Consider the following 19,528-nt stretch of genomic DNA (forward strand, 5'->3'; position numbering starts at 1 on the left):
TACCACCTCCACTGGCAAAGTGTTCCAGGCACCCACCACCCTCTGCGTAAAAAAACTTTCCACGCACATCTCTCTTAAACTTTCCCCCTCTCACTTTGAAATCGTGACCCCTTGTAATTGACACCCCCACTCTTGGGGAAAAGCTTGTTGCTCTCCACCCTGTCCATACCTCTCATAATTTTGTAGACCTCAGTCAGGTTCCCCCTCAACCTCCGTCTTTCCAACAAAAACAATCCTAATCTACTCGACCTTTCTTAATAGCTAGCACCCTCCATACCAGGCAACATCCTGGTGAACCTCCTCTGCACCTTCTCCAAAGCATCCATATCCTTCTGGTAATGTGGCGACCAGAACTGCACGCAGTATTCCAAATGTGGCCTAAACAAAGTCATATACAACTGTAACATGACCTGCCAACTCTTGTACTCAATATCCCGCCCAATGAAGGCAAGCATGTTGTATGTCTTCTTGACCACTCTATTGACCTGTCGTTTGAGGGGAAGGGGGTGCTGATTTTGCATGAGGAGAGATTTGGGAAGTTAAAGACAATGGAAAAGGCAATAGTGCTGGGTAGTGATGTGAAAAATTATAACCAATGTATTATGGGAAGGAAACAATGTATGATGGGAAGGCGTACAAATATCACAGTGCATGCACAAGTAAGATCTGAATAGGGAAATGGTAAAAAGACAGAATGAGAGGCTCTTTAGCTGATTTGTAACAAGGCGGGTAAATTGGGAGAATTATAACCCCCATGTTCCTGAGGACCTTAAGGGAACAGTCATTGATCTCCCGGTGGGAGTCATGGAATTCTTGCTCCCGAGATACGGGGGTTGGAGGCTAACTACCTGGGGCATGTTAAGGCAAGGGATAAAAATAGGCCCAACTCGGAGCTTGATCATACCTACCCTCTCAGGAGGGGCTGCACTGGGGATGAGATGTTATGTAAAGTATAACTTGTACATATGTAAATAAATTCAGCTCTGTTATGACAGTTTCCTTGCGAGTTATTATAGATAGCACAAGTCGAAATAAATAAATATATCATAGCCATTACGGAAATGTGGTTTCAAAGTGACCAAGTCTTGGACCTGAATATTCAAAGATGCTCAACATTTCAGAAGAGCAGCCGGAAAGGGAACTGGGAACTCTGTTAATAAAGGATGAGATCAGTACAGTTGTGAGAAATAATCTTGGTTTAAAACATGTAGAATCAGTTTGGGTAGAAATAAGAAATAGCAACAGAAGATGTCACTGGCATAAGTAGTTTATAGCATCCTAACAGTAGGTCCACTGAAGAATGGAATATACATAAATTGGGCAAAGCAAATTGCCAAAACCAGGCTGGTAAGTGTATTTAGGACAGTGGGGATAACTGTTTTCAATCAGAGAGCAGACTATAGGATTAATTGACCTCCTAAAGTAAATAATCCTCGAGGCAAGAGTAATCACAACATGGTAGATTTTCAAATTCAGTTTGAGGGTGAGCTATGTGGGTCTTAAAAGGAAATTATAAGAGTATGAAGACAGTGGGCTAATGTTGGCTGGGGAAATGGATTAAAAGCTAAAACAGAGGAGAAATAGCGGCAGATGTTTAAGGTGATAATGCAATAAAGATATGTTCCATGGAGAAAGAAATACAAGGAGGATGGACTACCTGTGGCTGACTAAGGAAGTTAAGTTTGGCGACAAATTGAAAGAAGAGATAGAAACCAGCAGAGGATGACTGAAAAAATATTAGAGGGAGAAATTGGAGCACCAGAGAGAAATATAAAAACAGTAAGCTCACATATGTATATAAAAAGGAAAGAGCAGTTAAAATGAGCATTGTACCCTTTGGAGTCTAAAGTTTAGACGGTGAGACGAGGTAATTAATGGGAAACCAGGAAAAGGCAGAAGCTTTGAACAAGTATTTTGTATAGGTCTTCACAGTAGGAAACACAAAAAGCATCTAAAAAGTAATAGACAATCAAGAAGTAAAAAGGAGGGAGGAACCTAGAGGGGAAAACCTAGGGGCTTTTCATAATTTCATTTGAAGCCTAATTGTGACAATAAGCGGTTTTCATATTTCAAAAGAATACTGGGAAAATTATTGGGACTAAAAGCTGACACATCACCTGATTCTGGCCTGCATTCTATGATAAAATCAGTGGCTACTGAGACAACGGACGCATTGGTTATAATCTTCCAAAATGCCTTGACTCTCTGGTGAAGGTCCCAGCAGATTGAAAAATGGCAAATGTAGAACCAGTATCAAGAGAGGAGGGATGCAGTGAGCAGGAATCTATAGGTCAGTTAGTCTAACATCATTCAATGGGAAAATATTAGAACCCATTAAAATCATAGAATTTACAGTGCAGAAGGAGGCCATTCAGCCCATCGAGTCTGCACTGCACCTTAGAAAAAGCACCCTACTTAAGCCCATGCCTCCACCCTATCCCCATAACCCAGTAACCCCACCTACCTTTTGGGCACAAAGGGACAATTTAGCATGGTCAATCCACCTAACCTGAGAAAACCGGAGCACCGCGATGAAAGCCACGCAGACAAGAGGAGAAAGTGCAAACTCCACACAGTCACCTGAGGCTGGAATTGAACCCGAGTCCCTGGAGCTGTGAGGCAATAGGGCTAACCACTGTGGCCCACATTATGAATGAGAGAAAATCAGAATCCAACCAGGCAGAGCCAACATGGTTTTGTGAAAGGGGAATAGTGTTTGACTAAATTATCAGAGTTCTTTGAGGATGTCACAAACAGGATGGATAAAGGGGGCCAATAGATGTAGCGTATTTCAATTTCCAAAAGGCATTTTATAAGGAGCTGTGCAAGATGGGTGTTGGGGCTGGAGAATTAGTGAGCAGGAAAGAAAGTCAGGTTAAATGGATAATTTTCAGATTGGTAAAGAGGAACTTGTGGAGTGCTAGAGGTTCCAACGATTCACAATCTGTATGGTTAAATTGGGTAACGGGACTGAGGATATTGTAGACAAATTTGCTAACAATACAAAGAAAGGTAGGAAAGCAAGTTGTGAGGAGGATGCAAATAATTTGCAAAGGGATTTAAACCGGCTGAGCAAGTGGGAACAAAATTGCCAGATGGAGCATAAGGTGGGAAATTAAAGGTAGAAAGTAGAATATCCTTTAAACATAGACATAGACCATACAGTGCAGGAGGCCATTCGGCCCATCGAGTTTGCACCGACCCACTTAAGCCCTCACTTCCACCCTATCCCTGTAACCCAATAACCCTTCCTAACCTTTTTGGACACTAAGGGCAATTTATCATGGCCAATCCATCTAACCTGCACGTCTTTGGACTTTGGGAGGAAACCAGAGCACGCGGAGGAAACCCACGCAGACACGGGGAGAACGTGCAGACTCCGCACAGACAGTGACCCAGCGGGGAATCGAACCTGGGACCCTGGCGCTGTGAAGCCACAGTGCTATCCACTGTGCTACCGTGCTGCCCTAAATGATGAGAGATTGCAAAATGCTGCAGTACAGAGCAATCTGGGTGTCCTTCTGCGTGAATCACAAAAGAATTGTCTTCTGAGGAAAAGTTGAGCTGGTTGGGCCTATACTCATTGAAGTTTAGAAGAATGAGATGATTTTATTGAACCAAATAAAGTCTGAGAGGGTTTTAATCATAGAATCATATAATTTAAAGTGCATTTGGCCCATCGGGTCTGCACCAGCCCTTGGAAAACACACCCTACCCAAGCCCAAGACTCCACCCTATCCCCAAAACCCAGTAACCCAACTTAACCTTTTTTGAACACTTAAGGGGCCAATTGACCTGACCTGCACATCTTTGGACTGTGTGAGGAAACCGGAGCACCCGGAGGAAACCCAAGCAGACACGAGGAGAAGGTGCAAGCTCCACACAGTCACCCGAGGCCAGAATTGAACCCGGGATCCTGGAGCTGTGAGGCAGCAGTGCTAACCACCGTGCCGCATTGGGATATTTATCCTTTTTCAAGATCGGAGATTCATGCTGACATCAGTGTGGCCGGTAACATCCACTGGGACAGAAAATCATTAAACATACCCCACAGGTGTGGCCGCGAACTGTTCATAAAATTCCACAGTGAATCTATCCGACCCAGTGCCTTCGCTGACTGCATTGAACAAATACACGGAGCCATTCATTGCGGCGTTCCCGATCGCGGGCGGCTTTAAAATGATAGATGCAGCCAGCTTAAAAAAAAATGCATGCGTGCCTGCTCATCAGTACACATGCCCAGAGAGAAACACCGCTGACCCAGGAGAAGATTTTTTAAAAGAAAATTCAGTTCAGTCTTCCTGCATCTGCCATGAATATGCTCACTGTCTGAACCTGCAGAACTCTCTTTGATAGTGAATTTTAGAGATTAAAAAGATTCACAATAGTTTAAGTTAGGTAATTCCTCCTCATCTCTGTCTAAAATCGTCGCATTGTAATTTGCAAACTAAATCCCCAGACTGTAAACCACCCATCTGAGGAAAACTTACATTCTGCATCTGCTCTGCAGAGTCCTGAGAGAATAATGCCTGTTTCAATTAGGCCATTTCTAAGTCTTCGCTACTCTAGACTACAGAATATAAGGCTAGGCTCACCTCTCGCATTAGAGGCAAGAGAAAATGCTGGGTCACGAAGGATGGTCGGTTGTTAAAAATGAGTCCTGGGAAAAAAAGTTTAAAACTGCCCTAGGATGTTGAGAGTGAGGGATTCAGTGATGACAATACCATTGAATGCCAAGGGGCAGTGGTTAGATCTTCTCTTGTAGGAGATGGTCATAGTTACGAGTGGCGTACCACAAGGATCTGTTCTGGGGCCGTTGCTGTTTGTCATTTTTATAAATGACCTAGAGGAGGGCAGAGAAGGTTGGGTGAGTAAATTTGCAGACGACACTGAAGTTGGTGGAGTTGTAGACAGTGTGGAAGGATGTTGCAGGTTACAGAGGGACATAGATAAGCTGCAGAGCTGGGCTGAGAGGTGGCAAATGGAGTTTAATGTAGAGAAGTGTGAGGTGATTCACTTTGGAAAGAATAACAGGAATGCGGACTATTTGGCTAATGGTAAAATTCTTGGTAGTGTGGATGAGCAGAGGGATCTCGGTGTCCATGTACATAGATCCCTGAAAGTTGCCACCCAGGTTGATAGGGTTGTGAAGAAGGCCTATGGTGTGTTGGCCTTTATTTGTAGAGGAATTGCGTTCCGGAGCCATGAGGTAATGTTGCAGCTGTACAAAACTCTGGTACGGCCGCATTTGGAGTATTGCGTACAGTTCTGGTCGCCTCATTATAGGAAGGACGTGGAAGCTTTGGAACAGGTGCAGAGGAGATTTACCAGGCTGTTGCCTGGTATGGAGGGAAAATCTTATGAGGAAAGGCTGATGGACTTGAGGTTGTTTTCGTTAGAGAGAAGGTTAAGAGGTGACTTAATAGAGGCATACAAGATGATCAGAGGGTTAGATAGGGTGGACAGTGAGAGCCTTCTCCCGTGGATGGAGGTGGCTAGCACGAAGGGACATAGCCTTAAATTGAGGGGTAATAGATATAGGACAGAGGTCAGAGGTAGGTTTTTTACGCAAAGAGTGGTGAGGCCGTGGAATGCCCTACCTGCAACAGTAGTGCACTCGCCAACATTGAGGGCATTTAAAAGTTTATTGGATAAGCATATGGATGATAATGGCATAGTGTAGGTTAGATGGCCTTTAGTTTTTGACTTCCCATGTCGGTGCAACATCGTGGGCCGAAGGGCCTGTACTGCACTGTATCGTTCTATGTTCTATAGCCCGCCACTTGTGTGGCGTAAATGTTACTTACCACTAGTCAGCCCAAGCCTGGATATTGTCCAGGTTTTGCTGCATTTGCAAATGGACTGCTTCTCTTTGTCAGAGAGCAGGGGAGGTGGTGTCCACATTCCAGAACAACATAACACTCATTAAAAGAAATAATTCCCCTTGTCACCTTTGGCCTTAAATCCGAGTCCTCTGAATACCACCCGTTCTGCCCTCTTTATTCCAAGTAGCTCATCTACATACCTTTGTAGTAAATGACATCTGCACCCTCTCCAAGGATTGACATCCTTCATAAAAATGTGCCCAGAATATTAGGTGATATTGGTCCCTGGACACAGTGTCTAATAGACCCTTGGGTCTAAAGCCATTTTTTCAGAAGGAAATCCTGGAAATACGAGATTGAGAAGTTTGGGTCTTTGTTCATAGCTTTTATGCAACTGAAGAAAGTAATTTGGCTCATCAAGTCTTTTCTACGCTCAGTCATGTTCCCCTGCTCTATCCCGTCTAAGTTTAATTCTCTCAAGTGCCCATCCAGTTTCCTTTTGAAATCATTCACTGTCTCCACTTCCACCATGCTCGCAGAGAGCAAGTTTCAAGTCATTACCGTTCCAGTTATTATTTCCCTGAATGAGTATTTCTAAAATGTTACCCACTACTGATAAACTGACAGGACTGTAGTTTGCCAGGAATGCCATTGCACCTTTGCTTCAATAAGGATCTCATAGTTGTTTCCTTCTAATCCTTTATGTATTTACAGACATTTTAATCCTGTCCTTGTAGTCCTCCTTGGTTTGTTCTATGGTCCTTCTCCAGTACTATCAACACTCATTTAAAAAAATATATTTTTTATTAAGGGCATTTTGTACATATACATAGAAATATTAGAAATCCACAAACAAGAAGCGGGGGCGAGCGTGGGACGGCAGTGAGACCCGTCCGGGAGGGTTTGTTATGGGGGTTTGTTCTCATGGTTTTATGCTTATTTCTTTTTCTTAATTTATTGTTTTTGTATTGTATTGTATTGTACTGTTTTTCTCTGTTGTGATAAAATTTGTTGTTGAAAACTTGAATTAAAATTATTTGAAAAAAAGAAATCCACAAACAAAAAACAAGCTCACAACTCTCACCCCCCCAACTAGATGTTTCCCCCCCCCCCCCCCCCCCAAACCAAAGAAGAAATCTGAAACAAACCGAAACCCCTCCCCACCCTGCAAAATTAATTAATTAACTAAGTAGAGATGGCTGGGCAGATGATGACCTTTCACTGCATAATATGGGAGCTGGCAGATCCCTTTGCAAGTTGCAGCAAGTGTTTGTTGCTCGAGGAATTTGGGCTCAGAATTGATGAGTGGGGCTCTGAACTTCAGACACTGTGGCACATCAGAGAGGGGGAGAATTACCTGGACACTTTGTTTCAGGAGGTGGTCACACCCCATAGATTAAGTACCTCAAAATCGGCAAGTGGTCAGGGAGAGTGACTGTGAGTGAGGCAGATAGAGTGATCCTGAATTCAGAAATGGAGGAGCCTGTGTCCTTGACCTTGTCCAATAGATTTGAGGTACTTACTCCCTATGTGGATGAGGAAAAGGACTGTTAGGAGAATGAGCGAGCTGACCATTGCACCGTGCCATTCAAGGCGGGCGACTAAAAGACAAGTGGTAGTTGTAGGGGATTTTATAATTATGGGGACGTATAGCATCCTTTGTAAGCAGGTCTGAGAGTCCCACATGGTATGTTGCCTGCCCGGTGTCAGGGTGAGGGATATCTCTAACTGGCTTGAAAGGATAGTGGAGACGGAGGGGGTAGATCCAGTTGTTGTGGTCCACGTTGGGACAAACAAAGTAGGCAAGATTATGAAAGAGGACCTGTTTGAGGAATATCAGGAATTAGGAACAAAATTAAAGAACAGGTCCTCAAGGGTTATGATCTCTGGATTATTATATGACCGACATGCAAATTGCCATTGGTATGGGGAAGTAAACACATGGCTAAAGGAGTGACGCAGGAAAGAGAGGCTCCATTTCAAAGAACAATACAGCACAGGAACAAGTCCTTTGGCACTCTAAGCCTGTACTGGTCATGATACCAACCTTTGTCAAAACCCTCAGCTCTTCCTTGTGCCGTATCCCTCTATACCCATCCTATCCATGTGTTAAGGTGCCATTTGAATGCTGTTAATGAATCTGCTTCCACAACCACCCCTGGCAACACGTTCCAGGCACTCACCACCCTCTGCGTAAAAGAAAAAACCTGCCTCGCTCATCTTCTTTAAACTTTACCCCCAGGACTTTAAACCTATGTCCTTTGGTGACTGACCCCTCCACCCAGGGAAAGAGTGCCTGCCCATCCACTCAATCCATGCCCCTCATAATCTTGTAGACCTCTATCAGATCACCCCTCAACATTCATCTTTCAAATGAAAACAGTCCCAGCCTATTCAGCCTCTCTGCATAGCAACACCCTCCAGACCAGGCAACATCCTGGTAAACCTCTGCACCCTCTCCAAAGCTTTCATATTCTTCTGGTAGTGTTGTGACCAGAATTGTGGGCAATATTCCAAGTGCGGCCTTACCAAGGTTCAATACAATTGTAGCATGACTTGCCAGTTTTTATATTCGATGCCCATCCAAGGAAGGCAAGCATTCCGTATGCTTTCTGACTACTTGTCCACTTGTGTTGCCACCTTCAATGATCTGTGGACATGCATGCCCCGATCGCTCTGACTTTCTATATTCCTCAGGGTTTTGTCATTTACGGTATATTTCCCCATTATGTTGGGCCTACCAAAATGCCTTACATTTGTCCGGATTAAACTCCATTTGTCATTTCTCAGCCCAAATTTCCAAGCTATCTATGTCCTGCTGTATCTTCTGACAATCCTCAACATCATCTGCCACTCCACCAACCTTGGTGCCATCCGCGAACTTACCAATCAGACTGGTTGCATTTTCCTCCAAATTGTTTATGTACACTATAAACAAGAGGCCCCAGCACAGATCCCTGTGGAACACCACTAGCCACAACCTTCCATTCAGAAAAATACCCTTCTACTGCTACCCTTTGCCTTCTGTGAACTCGCCAGTTCTGTCTCCATCTTCCCACTCTGATCCCGTGTGGCTTCCCCTTTTGTACCAGTCTACCATGAGGCACTTGTCATCATGGGGCAGTGGCATTAGTATTGGTACAGGAGGGATCTGTAACATTGGGACAGTCTCCACCGGAACCGATCTGGGGCCAGTGTTCTGGCAGAAAAGCTAAATAGGGTGGACACAAGGACTTTAAACTAGCAAATTAGGAGGGGGGGGGGGAGAGGGAAGGGTAAAGCTACAAGTAGTATAATGATTAATAGAAACCAAAGCAGCAGGTCAGCATGTGAGGAGAAGGTAGAGGTTATTAGGATATAAATCCTGCAAGGGAAAGACAAATCAGTAGGACATAAACTTGTACCTAAATGCACGCAGTATTCGGAATAAGATCAATAAGCTGACAGTACAAATAGAGACAAATGGGTATGATTTTGTAGGGATTACTGAAACATGGTTGCAGGAAGACCAGGTCTGGGAGTTGAATGTCCAAAGATACTCAGTATTCTGCAAGAATAGAGGGGATGGAACAGGAGGTGGAGTTGCTTTATTGGTTAAAGATGGCATCAAGGCTGTATTAAGAAATGATATTGACTAAGAGCCAAAATTTTGAATCAATCTGGATGGATATCCAGGGGCAGCAGGGTAGCATGGTGGTTAGCATAAATGCTTCACAGCTCCAGGGTCCCAGGTTCGATTCCCGGCTGGGTCACTGTCTGTGTGGAGTCTGCACGTCCTCCCCCTGTGTGCGTGGGTTTCCTCCGGGTGCTCCGGTTTCCTCCCACAGTCCAAAGATGTGCGGGTTAGGTGGATTGGCCATGCTAAATTGCCCGTAGTGTCCTAATAAATGTAAGGTTAAGGGGGGGGGTTGTTGGGTTACGGGTATAGGGTGGATATGTGGGTTTGAGTAGGGTGATCATGGCTCGGCACAACATTGAGGGCCGAAGGGCCTGTTCTGTGCTGTACTGTTCTATGTGATATAAAACAACAAGGGAAAAAATTATTTGGTAGGAGTAACTTACAGGCCGCTGAGCAATATTTCCAAAGTGGGGCATAGTATAAACCAAGAAATAAGAAGGACTTGTGAGAAATGCACAACGGTAATCATGGCTAATTTTAATGTGCATATTGACAAGAGTAGCCTCGAGGAAGATTTCAGAAAGTTATGCGTGTTTGTTTCTTAGAGCAATATGTTATGGAGTCAACCAGGGAGCGGACTGTTTTAGATTTAGTATTGTGTAACGAAGAAGGTTTGATAAATAGCCTTGTCGTTAAGGATCCTCTTGGAAGGATGATCACAGCAATTTCTAATTCAGATTGAGCGACAGAGGACTGGGAACCTACCACCTGGAGGTTCCCCTCCAAGTCACTCACCACCCTGACTTGGAAAGATATCGCTGTTCCTCCGCTGTCACTGGGACAAATCCTGGAACTCCCTTCCTAACAACACAGTGGGTGCACCTACACCTGAAGGATTGCAGTGATTCAAGAAGGCAACTCACCACCACCTTCTGAAGGGCAAGTCGGGATGGCAATAAATGCTGGCCTAGCCAGCAACGCCCACATCCTGTCAATGAATAAAAACAAACTAGAGTTTTAGCATTGGGCAGAAGGCATTATACAGGCCTGAGGAAAGAGTTGGCCCAAGGAGACTGGGCACAGATAATTGAAGGTAGGACAGTTGAGGAACAGTGGCGGATATCAGGAGATATTAAATACTGCTCAATTAACGTACATTCTTGAGAGGAAGAGGAATTGTAAAAGAGAAAAAAGTTCCATGGCTAAACGAGGAAGTTAAGGCAAAAACTAGGGCACACCATACTGCAAAAGTGAGTGGTAAGCTGGAGGATTGGGAGAACTTTTAAGGTTCAGCAAAACAATACTAAAAATAGAATCAAAAAAGCTAAGATGAACTACGAAAGAAAACTAGAAGAAAATATAAACACTAATTCCGAGAGCTTCTATAAGTGTATCTTGAGGAAGAGAATAGCTAAAGCAAATGTTGGTCCTTTAGAAGATGATCCTGATGAGATAATAATGGGGAAGACCGAGGTGGTGGAGGCACTGGACCAATATTTTGCCGCCTCTTCACAATAGAAGATAATATTTTCCAAAAACTACAGTTAGTGCAGAGGAATTTGGCGCAATAACCACCACTAGGGAAACGGTATTGAAAAAACTGATGGGATTAAAGGTAGAAAAGTGAACGGGACCTGATAGCCTGCACCTTAGGGTATCAAGGGAGGTGGCAGCGGAGATAGTGGTTGCATTAGTTATGGCATTTCAGAATTCCCTAGATTCTGGAAGGGTCCCGGTGGATTGGAAGCATGCTAATGTGACACCCCTATTCAAAACCGCCTTCCCCATGGACACCAACTGCAAACTCCATCTGTAGCCTCTGCCTCTTTTTTAGTAGCCTGACTTCTGGCACAACTGAACACCTCGATCCACCCTGAAAATCACATCCACAAGCCTTGCTCTCTCCCCTCCTTCCACCCACTTCTTGTGCACCTGAATCGCGAGATGCATTCACTCTTAACTACCACGTTGCGTGCCTCCAAGACATGGGGGCCGTGACCTCCCCCTTGTCATTCAGCTCCACATAGCCTCGGACTACTGCCCTCACCCTCTCGCACAAAACCCTCATCCGCCAACAAAACCCTCATCCGCCAACAAAACCCTCATCCGCCCACCAAACCCTCATCCGCCCACCAAACCCTCATCCGCCCACCAAACCCTCATCCGCCCACCAAACCCTCATCCGCCCACCAAACCCTCATCCGCCCACAAACCCCCATTGCGGCCACTGGGCCTGCTCCCAAACCACCCCGTTGATCCACTCAGTGCGGTGCATGGCTCAAGACCACAAGCGCCGAGTACTCTGAATCGGCTACCCTCCCCCCACAAACAGCACCTTATCCAAGACAAAAAATAAATCAGGAGTACAACAGGCGCACACGGAAGGATTATGAGAACTGTTTCGTCCTCGGCTTCCCATGTGCTCCATGAACCCCCCTCAGCTCCCTCACCACCGCCTATACCTTCAACGACCTGGGACATCCAAGATCCAGAACCTTGTTAAAATCGACCCCCCCCGTTATCAGTCGGTGTGTGTTCAGATCGAGGATCTTCCCGAACACGCACCTCATGAAGGCCTCATCGTCCCAGTTTATGACAGACGTTCACCAGGACCACAAGCGTCCCCTCCAACATCCCACTAACCACTTATCTTTCCCCAGGGTCAGCTACAATACTGCCAATTCGAAGGCCACTTATTGACCAGCACTGCCACTCCTCTTGGCTTAATGTCCAACCCCGAGTGGAGCATCTGCCCTACCCATCCAGTCCTCAGTCTCATCTAATGCCCCAGCTTCAGGTGCATCTCCTGAAGGAGCACAATGCCCGCCTTCAAACTCCTCAAGTGTGAGAAACACGCGACCATTTAACTGGCCTATTAAAGCCCTGCACGTTTCATGCAACCAGCCTGGTCAGGGGGCTCCCCGCCCCTGCCGATCAGCCATACCTCTTTAGCCTGCCCAAGATGTCCACCACCATACCTCCTTAACCAACTACGCCACAAAAACTACACCCTCGTCAGCAACAATAACCAAACAAAATAAACTAACCCACTCCCCCCTTCCCCACTCCCGTTAACTAGCCCAACCAGCGAGCATGGTGGCCCCCGCCTCGATAAGATCACCCTAAGCCTCCTACGCTCCAGGGAAAACAGCCCCAGCCTCTCCTTATAACTCAGACCATCAGCACGAGGTTAGATCATAGTGTAGTTAGTGACTTTGTTTATTGAGTACTGGTAGACAGATTCAATATTACTTAATTGTTAACTGTAGCTCAGTAGAGTGTGCAAACTTCATTCAATTCATAGGTTTAATAATAAATTAGTTTTGTTTCATTAATTGGATTGGTAGATTCTTTGTCAGCTCAACAGATCATTCTGGATATAAAAACAAAAATCACAACATATTACCAAGTATGGTAATATAACATTACCAATGTCTTGTACAACTTCAAAACGACGTCCCACTCCTCTATTCAATATTCTGACCAGTAAAACCTAGCATGCCAAATGCCTTTTTCACCACCCTGTCCACCTACAACTCCACCTTCAAGGAACTATGAACCTGTACCCCGAGATCTCTTTGTTCTGTAACTCTCCCCAACTCCCAACTCCCTACCATTAACTGAGTAGGTCCTGTCCTGATTTGATCGATCAAAATGCATTACCTCACTTTTATCCAAATTAAACTCTATCTACCATTCATCGGCCCACTGGCCCAATTGGTCAAGATTCTGTTGCAATCGTTTATAACCTTCTTCACTGTTGTCTATGCCGCCAATTTTGGTGTCATCTGCAAACTTACTAACCATTGGTTGAAGCTGCCCCCACCCTAATTGCTGAGAGGCAGTTATCTGTCAATCACCTGAGGCCTGTTTAGGGGCACATTGTATTCTTCTCTTTGAAGTTAAGGTATTTTTTGAGTCATCGGTTAGCTGAGGTCTGTATAAAAGACAGACAGACAGCGCACACAGTAAGCTAGCACTTTTCCAGGAGACACATCTGGAGTGAGACTCATCCAGAGTGGGGTTTGAAACTTGGTAATTTGGTGCAGTGAGGTAATTCGGTGCAGAGTGTGAGGAGGTGCTTTTCAACCCTGGTAAGTGACTGGTAAGTAATTTCTCTTTTTCTTTTCATTGTCTAATTTATTTATTTTTACTTTGAAATTCTAGTTGTTTAAGTTTATCTAGGGTTTAACACATGGCAGGAGATCCCAGACACGTGTCATGCTCCTCGTGTGCGATATGGGAGCTGTCTCCTTCACGTGCAAGAAGTGTGTTCAGTTGCAGCTCTTGTTAGACCGCTTGACGGCTCTGGAGCTGCGGATGGACTCACTTTGGAGCATCCGCGATGCTGAGGAGGTCGTGGATAGCACGTTTAGCGAGTTGGTCACACCGCAGGAGAAAATTAATGAGGGAGATAGAAAATGGGTGACCAAAAGAAAGAGCAAGAGTAGGAAGGCAGTGCAGGTGTCCCCTGCGGTCATCTCCCTGCAACACAGATATACCGCTTTGGATACTGTTGAGGGAGATGGCTCGCCAGTGGAAGGCAGCAGCAGCCAGGTTCATGGCACCGTGGCTGGCTCTGCTGCACAGCAGGGCAGGAAGAAAAATGGCAGGGCTATAGTGATAGGGGACTCGATCGTAAGGGGAATAGACAGGCGGTTCTGTGGACGCTATCGAGACTCCAGGATGGTATGTTGCCTCCCTGGTGCAAGGGTCAAGGATGTCTCGGAGCGGCTGCAGGACATTCTGGGGGGGGGGGGAGGGTGAACAGCCAGCTGTCATGGTGCACATAGGCACCAATGATATAGGTAAAAAACGGGATGAAGTCCTACAAGCCGAATTCAGGGAGTTAGGAGTTAAACTAAAAAGTAGGACCTCAAAGGTAGTAATCTCAGGATTGCTACCAGTGCCACGAGCTACTCAGAGTAGGAATGTCAGGATAGATAGGATGAATGCGTGGCTCGAGAGATGGTGCAAGAGGGAGGGATTCAAATTCCTGGGGCATTGGGACCGGTTCTGGGGGAGGTGGGACCAGTACAAACTGGACGGTCTGCACCTGGGCAGGACTGGAACCGATGTCCTGGGGGGTGTTTTCTAGAGCTGTTGGGGAGGGTTTAAACTAATGTGGCAGGGGGATGGGAACCGATGCAGGAAGTTGGAAGGTAGTAAAACAGGGGCAGAAGTAAAAGGAAGTAAGGGGAAAAGTGCAAGGCAGAGAAGACATAGTCAAAAATCTAAAAGGGCGACAGTACAAGGTACAGTGACTGAGGGGAGCTCAGTGAATAGGCCCAGTAATAACAAAAGGAATGAAACTGGAGATGTTAAGATTCAAAACAGAGGTAAAAAAACCAACATAAGTGTACTTTACCTGAATGCTCGTAGTATTCGGAATAAAGTAAATGAGTTGGTGGCACAAATCATCGTAAATGACTATGATTTAGTGGCCATTACTGAAACATGGTTAAAGGATGGTCACGACTGGGAGTTAAATATCCGAGGGTATCAAACTACTCGGAAGGACAGAGTGGATGGTAAGGGAGGTGGTGTAGCTGTTATTTAAGGATGACATCCGGGCAATAGTAAGGGATGACATCGGTGCTATGGAGGATAAGGTTGAATCCATTTGGGTGGAAATCAGGAGTAGTAAGGCGAAAAAGTCACTGATAGGAGTAGTCTATCGGCCACCAAATAGTAACGATATGGTGGGGCAGGCAATAAACAAAGAAATAACTGATGCATGTAGAAATGGTACAGCAGTTATCATGGTGGATTTTAATCTACATGTCGATTGGTTTAACCAGGTCGGTCAAGGCAACCTTGAGGAGGAGTTTATAGAATGTATCCGCGATAGTTTCCTAGAACAGTATGTAATGGAACCTACGAGGGAACAAGCGGTCCTAGATCTTGTCCTGTGTAATGAGACAGGATTGATTCATGATCTCATAGTTAGGGATCCTCTCGGAAGGAGCGATCACAATATGGTGGAATTTAAAATACAGATGGAGGGTGAGAAAGTAAAATCAAATACTAGTGTTTTGTGTTTAAACAAAGGAGATTACAAGGGGATGAGAGAAGAACTAGCTAAGGTAGACTGGGAGCAAAGACTTTATGGTGGAACAGTTGAGGAACAGTGGAGAACCTTCCAAGCGATTTTTCACAGTGCTCAGCAAAGGTTTATACCAACAAAAAGGAAGGACGGAAGAAAGAGGGAAAATCGACCGTGGATATCTAAGGAAATAAGGGAGAGTATCAAATTGAAGGAAAAAGCATATAAAGTGGCAAAGATTGCTGGGAGATTAGAGGACTGGGAAATTTTTAGGGGGCAACAGAAAGCTACTAAAAAAGCTATAAAGAAGAGTAAGATAGAGTATGAGAGTAAACTTGCTCAGAATATAAAAACAGACAGTAAAAGTTTTTACAAATATATAAGACAAAAAAGAGTGGCTGAGGTAAATATTGGTCCTTTGGAGGATGAGAAGGGAGTTTTAATAATGGGAAATGAGGAAATGGCTGAGGAACTGAACAGGTTTTTTGGGTCGGTCTTCACAGTGGAAGACACAAATAACATGCCAGCGACTGATAGAAATGAGGCTATGACAGGTGAGGACCTTGAGAGGATTGTTATCACTAAGGAGGGAGTGATGGGCAAGCTAATGGGGCTAAAGGTAGACAAGTCTCCTGGCCCTGATGGAATGCATCCCAGAGTGCTAAAAGAGATGGCTAGGGAAATTGCAGATGCACTAGTGATAATTTACCGAAATTCACTAGACTCTGGGGTGGTCCCGGTGGATTGGAAATTAGCAAACGTGACGCCACTGTTTAAAAAAGGAGGTAGGCAGAAGGCAGGAAATTATAGGCCAGTGAGCTTAACTTCGGTAGTAGGGAAGATGCTGGAATCTATCATCAGGGAAGAAATTGCGAGGCATCTGGATAGAAATTGTCCCATTGGGCAGACGCAGCATGGGTTCGTAAAGGGCAGGTCATGCCTAACTAATTTAGTGGAATTTTTTGAGGACATTACCAGTGCAGTAGATAACGGGGAGCCGATGGATGTGGTATATCTCAATTTCCAGAAAGCCTTTGACAAGGTGCCACACAAAAGGTTGCTGCATAAGATAAAGATGCATGGCATTAAGGGTAAAGTAGTAGCATGGATAGAGGATTGGTTAATTAATAGAAAGCAAAGAGTTGGGATAAATGGGTGTTTCTCTGGTTGGCAATCAGTAGCTAGTGGTGTCCCTCAGGGATCCGTGTTGGGCCCACAATTGTTCACAATTTACATAGATGATTTGGAGTTGGGGACCAAGGGCAATGTGTCCAAGTTTGCAGATAACACTAAGATGAGTGGTAAAGCGAAAAGTGCAGAGGATACTGGAAGTCTGCAGAGGGATTTGGATAGGTTAAGTGAATGGGCTAGGGTCTGGCAGATGGAATACAATGTTGACAAATGTGAGGTTATCCATTTTGGTAGGAATAACAGCAAACGGGATTATTATTTAAACGATAAAATATTAAAGCATGCCGCTGTTCAGAGAGACTTGGGTGTGCTTGTGCATGAGTCACAGAAGGTTGGTTTACAAGTGCAACAGGTGATTAAGAAGGCAAATGGAATTTTGTCCTTCATTGCTAGAGGGATGGAGTTTAAGACTAGGGAGGTTATGTTGCAATTGTATAAGGTGTTAGTGCGGCCACACCTGGAGTATTGTGTTCAGTTTTGGTCTCCTTACTTGAGAAAGGACGTACTGGCACTGGAGGGTGTGCAGAGGAGATTCACTAGGTTAATCCCAGAGCTGAAGGGGTTGGATTATGAGGAGAGGTTGAGTAGACTGGGACTGTACTCGTTGGAATTTAGAAGGATGAGGGGGTATCTTATAGAAACATTTAAAATTATGAAGGGAATAGATAGGATAGATGCGGGCAGGTTGTTTCCACTGGCGTGTGACAGCAGAACTAGGGGACATAGCCTCAAAATAAGGGGAAGTAGATTTAGGACTGAGTTTAGGAGGAACTTCTTCACCCAAAGGGTTGTGAATCTATGGAATTCCTTGCCCAGTGAAGCAGTTGAGGCTCCTTCATTAAATGTTTTAAAGATAAAGATAGATAGTTTTTTGAAGAATAAAGGGATTAAGGGTTATGGTGTTCGGGCCGGAAAGTGGAGCTGAGTCCACAAAAGATCAGCCATGATCTAATTGAATGGCGGAGCAGGCTCGAGGGGCCAGATGGCCTACTCCTGCTCCTAGTTCTTATGTTCTTATGCCTCGTACATTCTCATCCAAACCATTAATATATTGTCATGAGAGTACCTTTAATAAATGGGTGTTTATAAATGGGTGTGTATATAAATATCTGTAGTGAGAGTACCTTTAGGAAATGGGTGTTTATTGCTGCAGATGACAGAGTGGGTGGAGCTGGGATGTCTGTCAGCTTTTTACTTTTGCTTTAGGCTTTTTGTGACAGGGTGGGTTTGGTTTCATATTAGTTTTGGAGAAGCTGCAATCACAGCAGGATGTGTGTGTATCTCTGCAAGCTTATGAATGTCCATTTGCTGATTTCAACATGGTAACTGTTCTCAGTAGTGAAGTTAAACCTCAGGTGCTTCTGTTAAATGTTTTGTTTTTAAGTCTTATGGATGTGAATAGGAAAGCTCAAGGGTTACTTAGTGTTGTATTCTTTGGGGATTGTATTTCAGTTGACGGTTGCTAAGATGTTCACTGTATGTTTTAAAAAGGTTAACTTGAATTCATGGGATAAACATTGTTTTGCTTTAAAAAAAACGTTTCCATTTCTGCTGTACCACTCCGGTAGAGTGGGCCTTGTGCTCCCCATACCACAATCTATTAAAAGTTGTGGGTCAGGTGAACTCTATGATACATTTTGGGGTTCTCTAAACCCTGCCCCATAACAAACTGGGGGCTCAAGGGGATAAAAGTCTATCTATTGGATTGGCTTAGTGAACTTAAAGACAGTGAGGGGTGAGCATATTGTGGTTTCTTTTCAGGTGTGGTATTCAAGTTTAAGTAGGGTGTGTGTTGTGGACAATGGCTCTTTCAGAGGCTCTGACGTTTTTTGGGGTGGAGACGTTCACATGCAGGACTTCACAGAAGCAGACTGTTCGATTTGGCAAAAACATTGCAGTCAACATTACCTGACAAAATGCAAAAAGATGAGGTAATTATGATGGTGGCTAAGCATTTAAAGTTGCCTGAGATAGTTTGATTCATTGGAAATTGCAAAAATTCAGTTACAAATTAAACAATGGAACATGAGAAAGAATTAAAGCAGCTTGAATATGAAAGAGAGAGAGAGGAAAAGGAAAGAGAAAGGGAGATACAGATCGGGGGAAAAGATAAAGAGAGAGAGTTTGAACTTCAGAAAATAGCCATGAAACATGACAGTCAGTTAAAATTGGCAGACGTAAAGGGAAACGTATAGTTGGATGATAGCGATGAGGATAGTGAGAAAGAGCATCATAGTCGAAGGCTTGGTGGGGATCTATTTAAATATGTCCAAGGTTTGACGAGAAGGAGTTAGAAGCCTTTTTCATTTCATTTGGGAAGGTAGCAAAACAAATTAAATTAAATGGCCACAGGACACGTGGGTATGACTAATTCAAACAAAGCTGGTAGGTAGGGCTAGTGAAGTGTTTGCATCGCTACTGGAGGAGGTATCTGGGACGTATGAGGAGGTGGAAAAATCCACCTTAGGTGCATATGAACCAGAAATTTAAGGAACGACTTTGGTCAAACATACATGGAGTTTGAAAGGATCAAACGGAGTAATTTTGATAGGTGGGTAAGGAGTTTGAAACTAGACCAAACGTATGAAGCTCTCAGAGAAATTAAACTTTTGGAAGAGTTTAAAAATTCAATTCCTAATGTCGTGAGAACTCGTGGTAGATCAGAGGGTTAAAACTGTGAGGGTCGCAGCAGAAATGGCAGATGATTATGAATTAGTTCATGAATCAAATCTTGGTTTCCGACATCAGTTTCAGCCTGTGAGGGATAGAAACTGGGGACATGAGAAATATTCAAGTGGTAAAGGAAAGGTAATCTGATGGGAGATAATAAGGCACCTCAGACTAAAA

At 44.4% G+C, this 19,528-nt stretch overlaps 1 protein-coding gene across 1 annotated transcript in view; it reads left to right on the forward strand.

Annotated features, from left to right (window-relative positions):
- LOC119973775 (NCK-interacting protein with SH3 domain-like) overlaps positions 1–19,528 on the forward strand; it is a 226,907-nt gene that overhangs the window by 24,213 nt on the left and 183,166 nt on the right. The gene's annotated exons all lie outside the window — the stretch shown is intronic.

Source organism: Scyliorhinus canicula, chromosome 11, assembly GCF_902713615.1.
Source record: "Scyliorhinus canicula chromosome 11, sScyCan1.1, whole genome shotgun sequence".
NCBI classification, from domain to species: domain Eukaryota; kingdom Metazoa; phylum Chordata; class Chondrichthyes; order Carcharhiniformes; family Scyliorhinidae; genus Scyliorhinus; species Scyliorhinus canicula.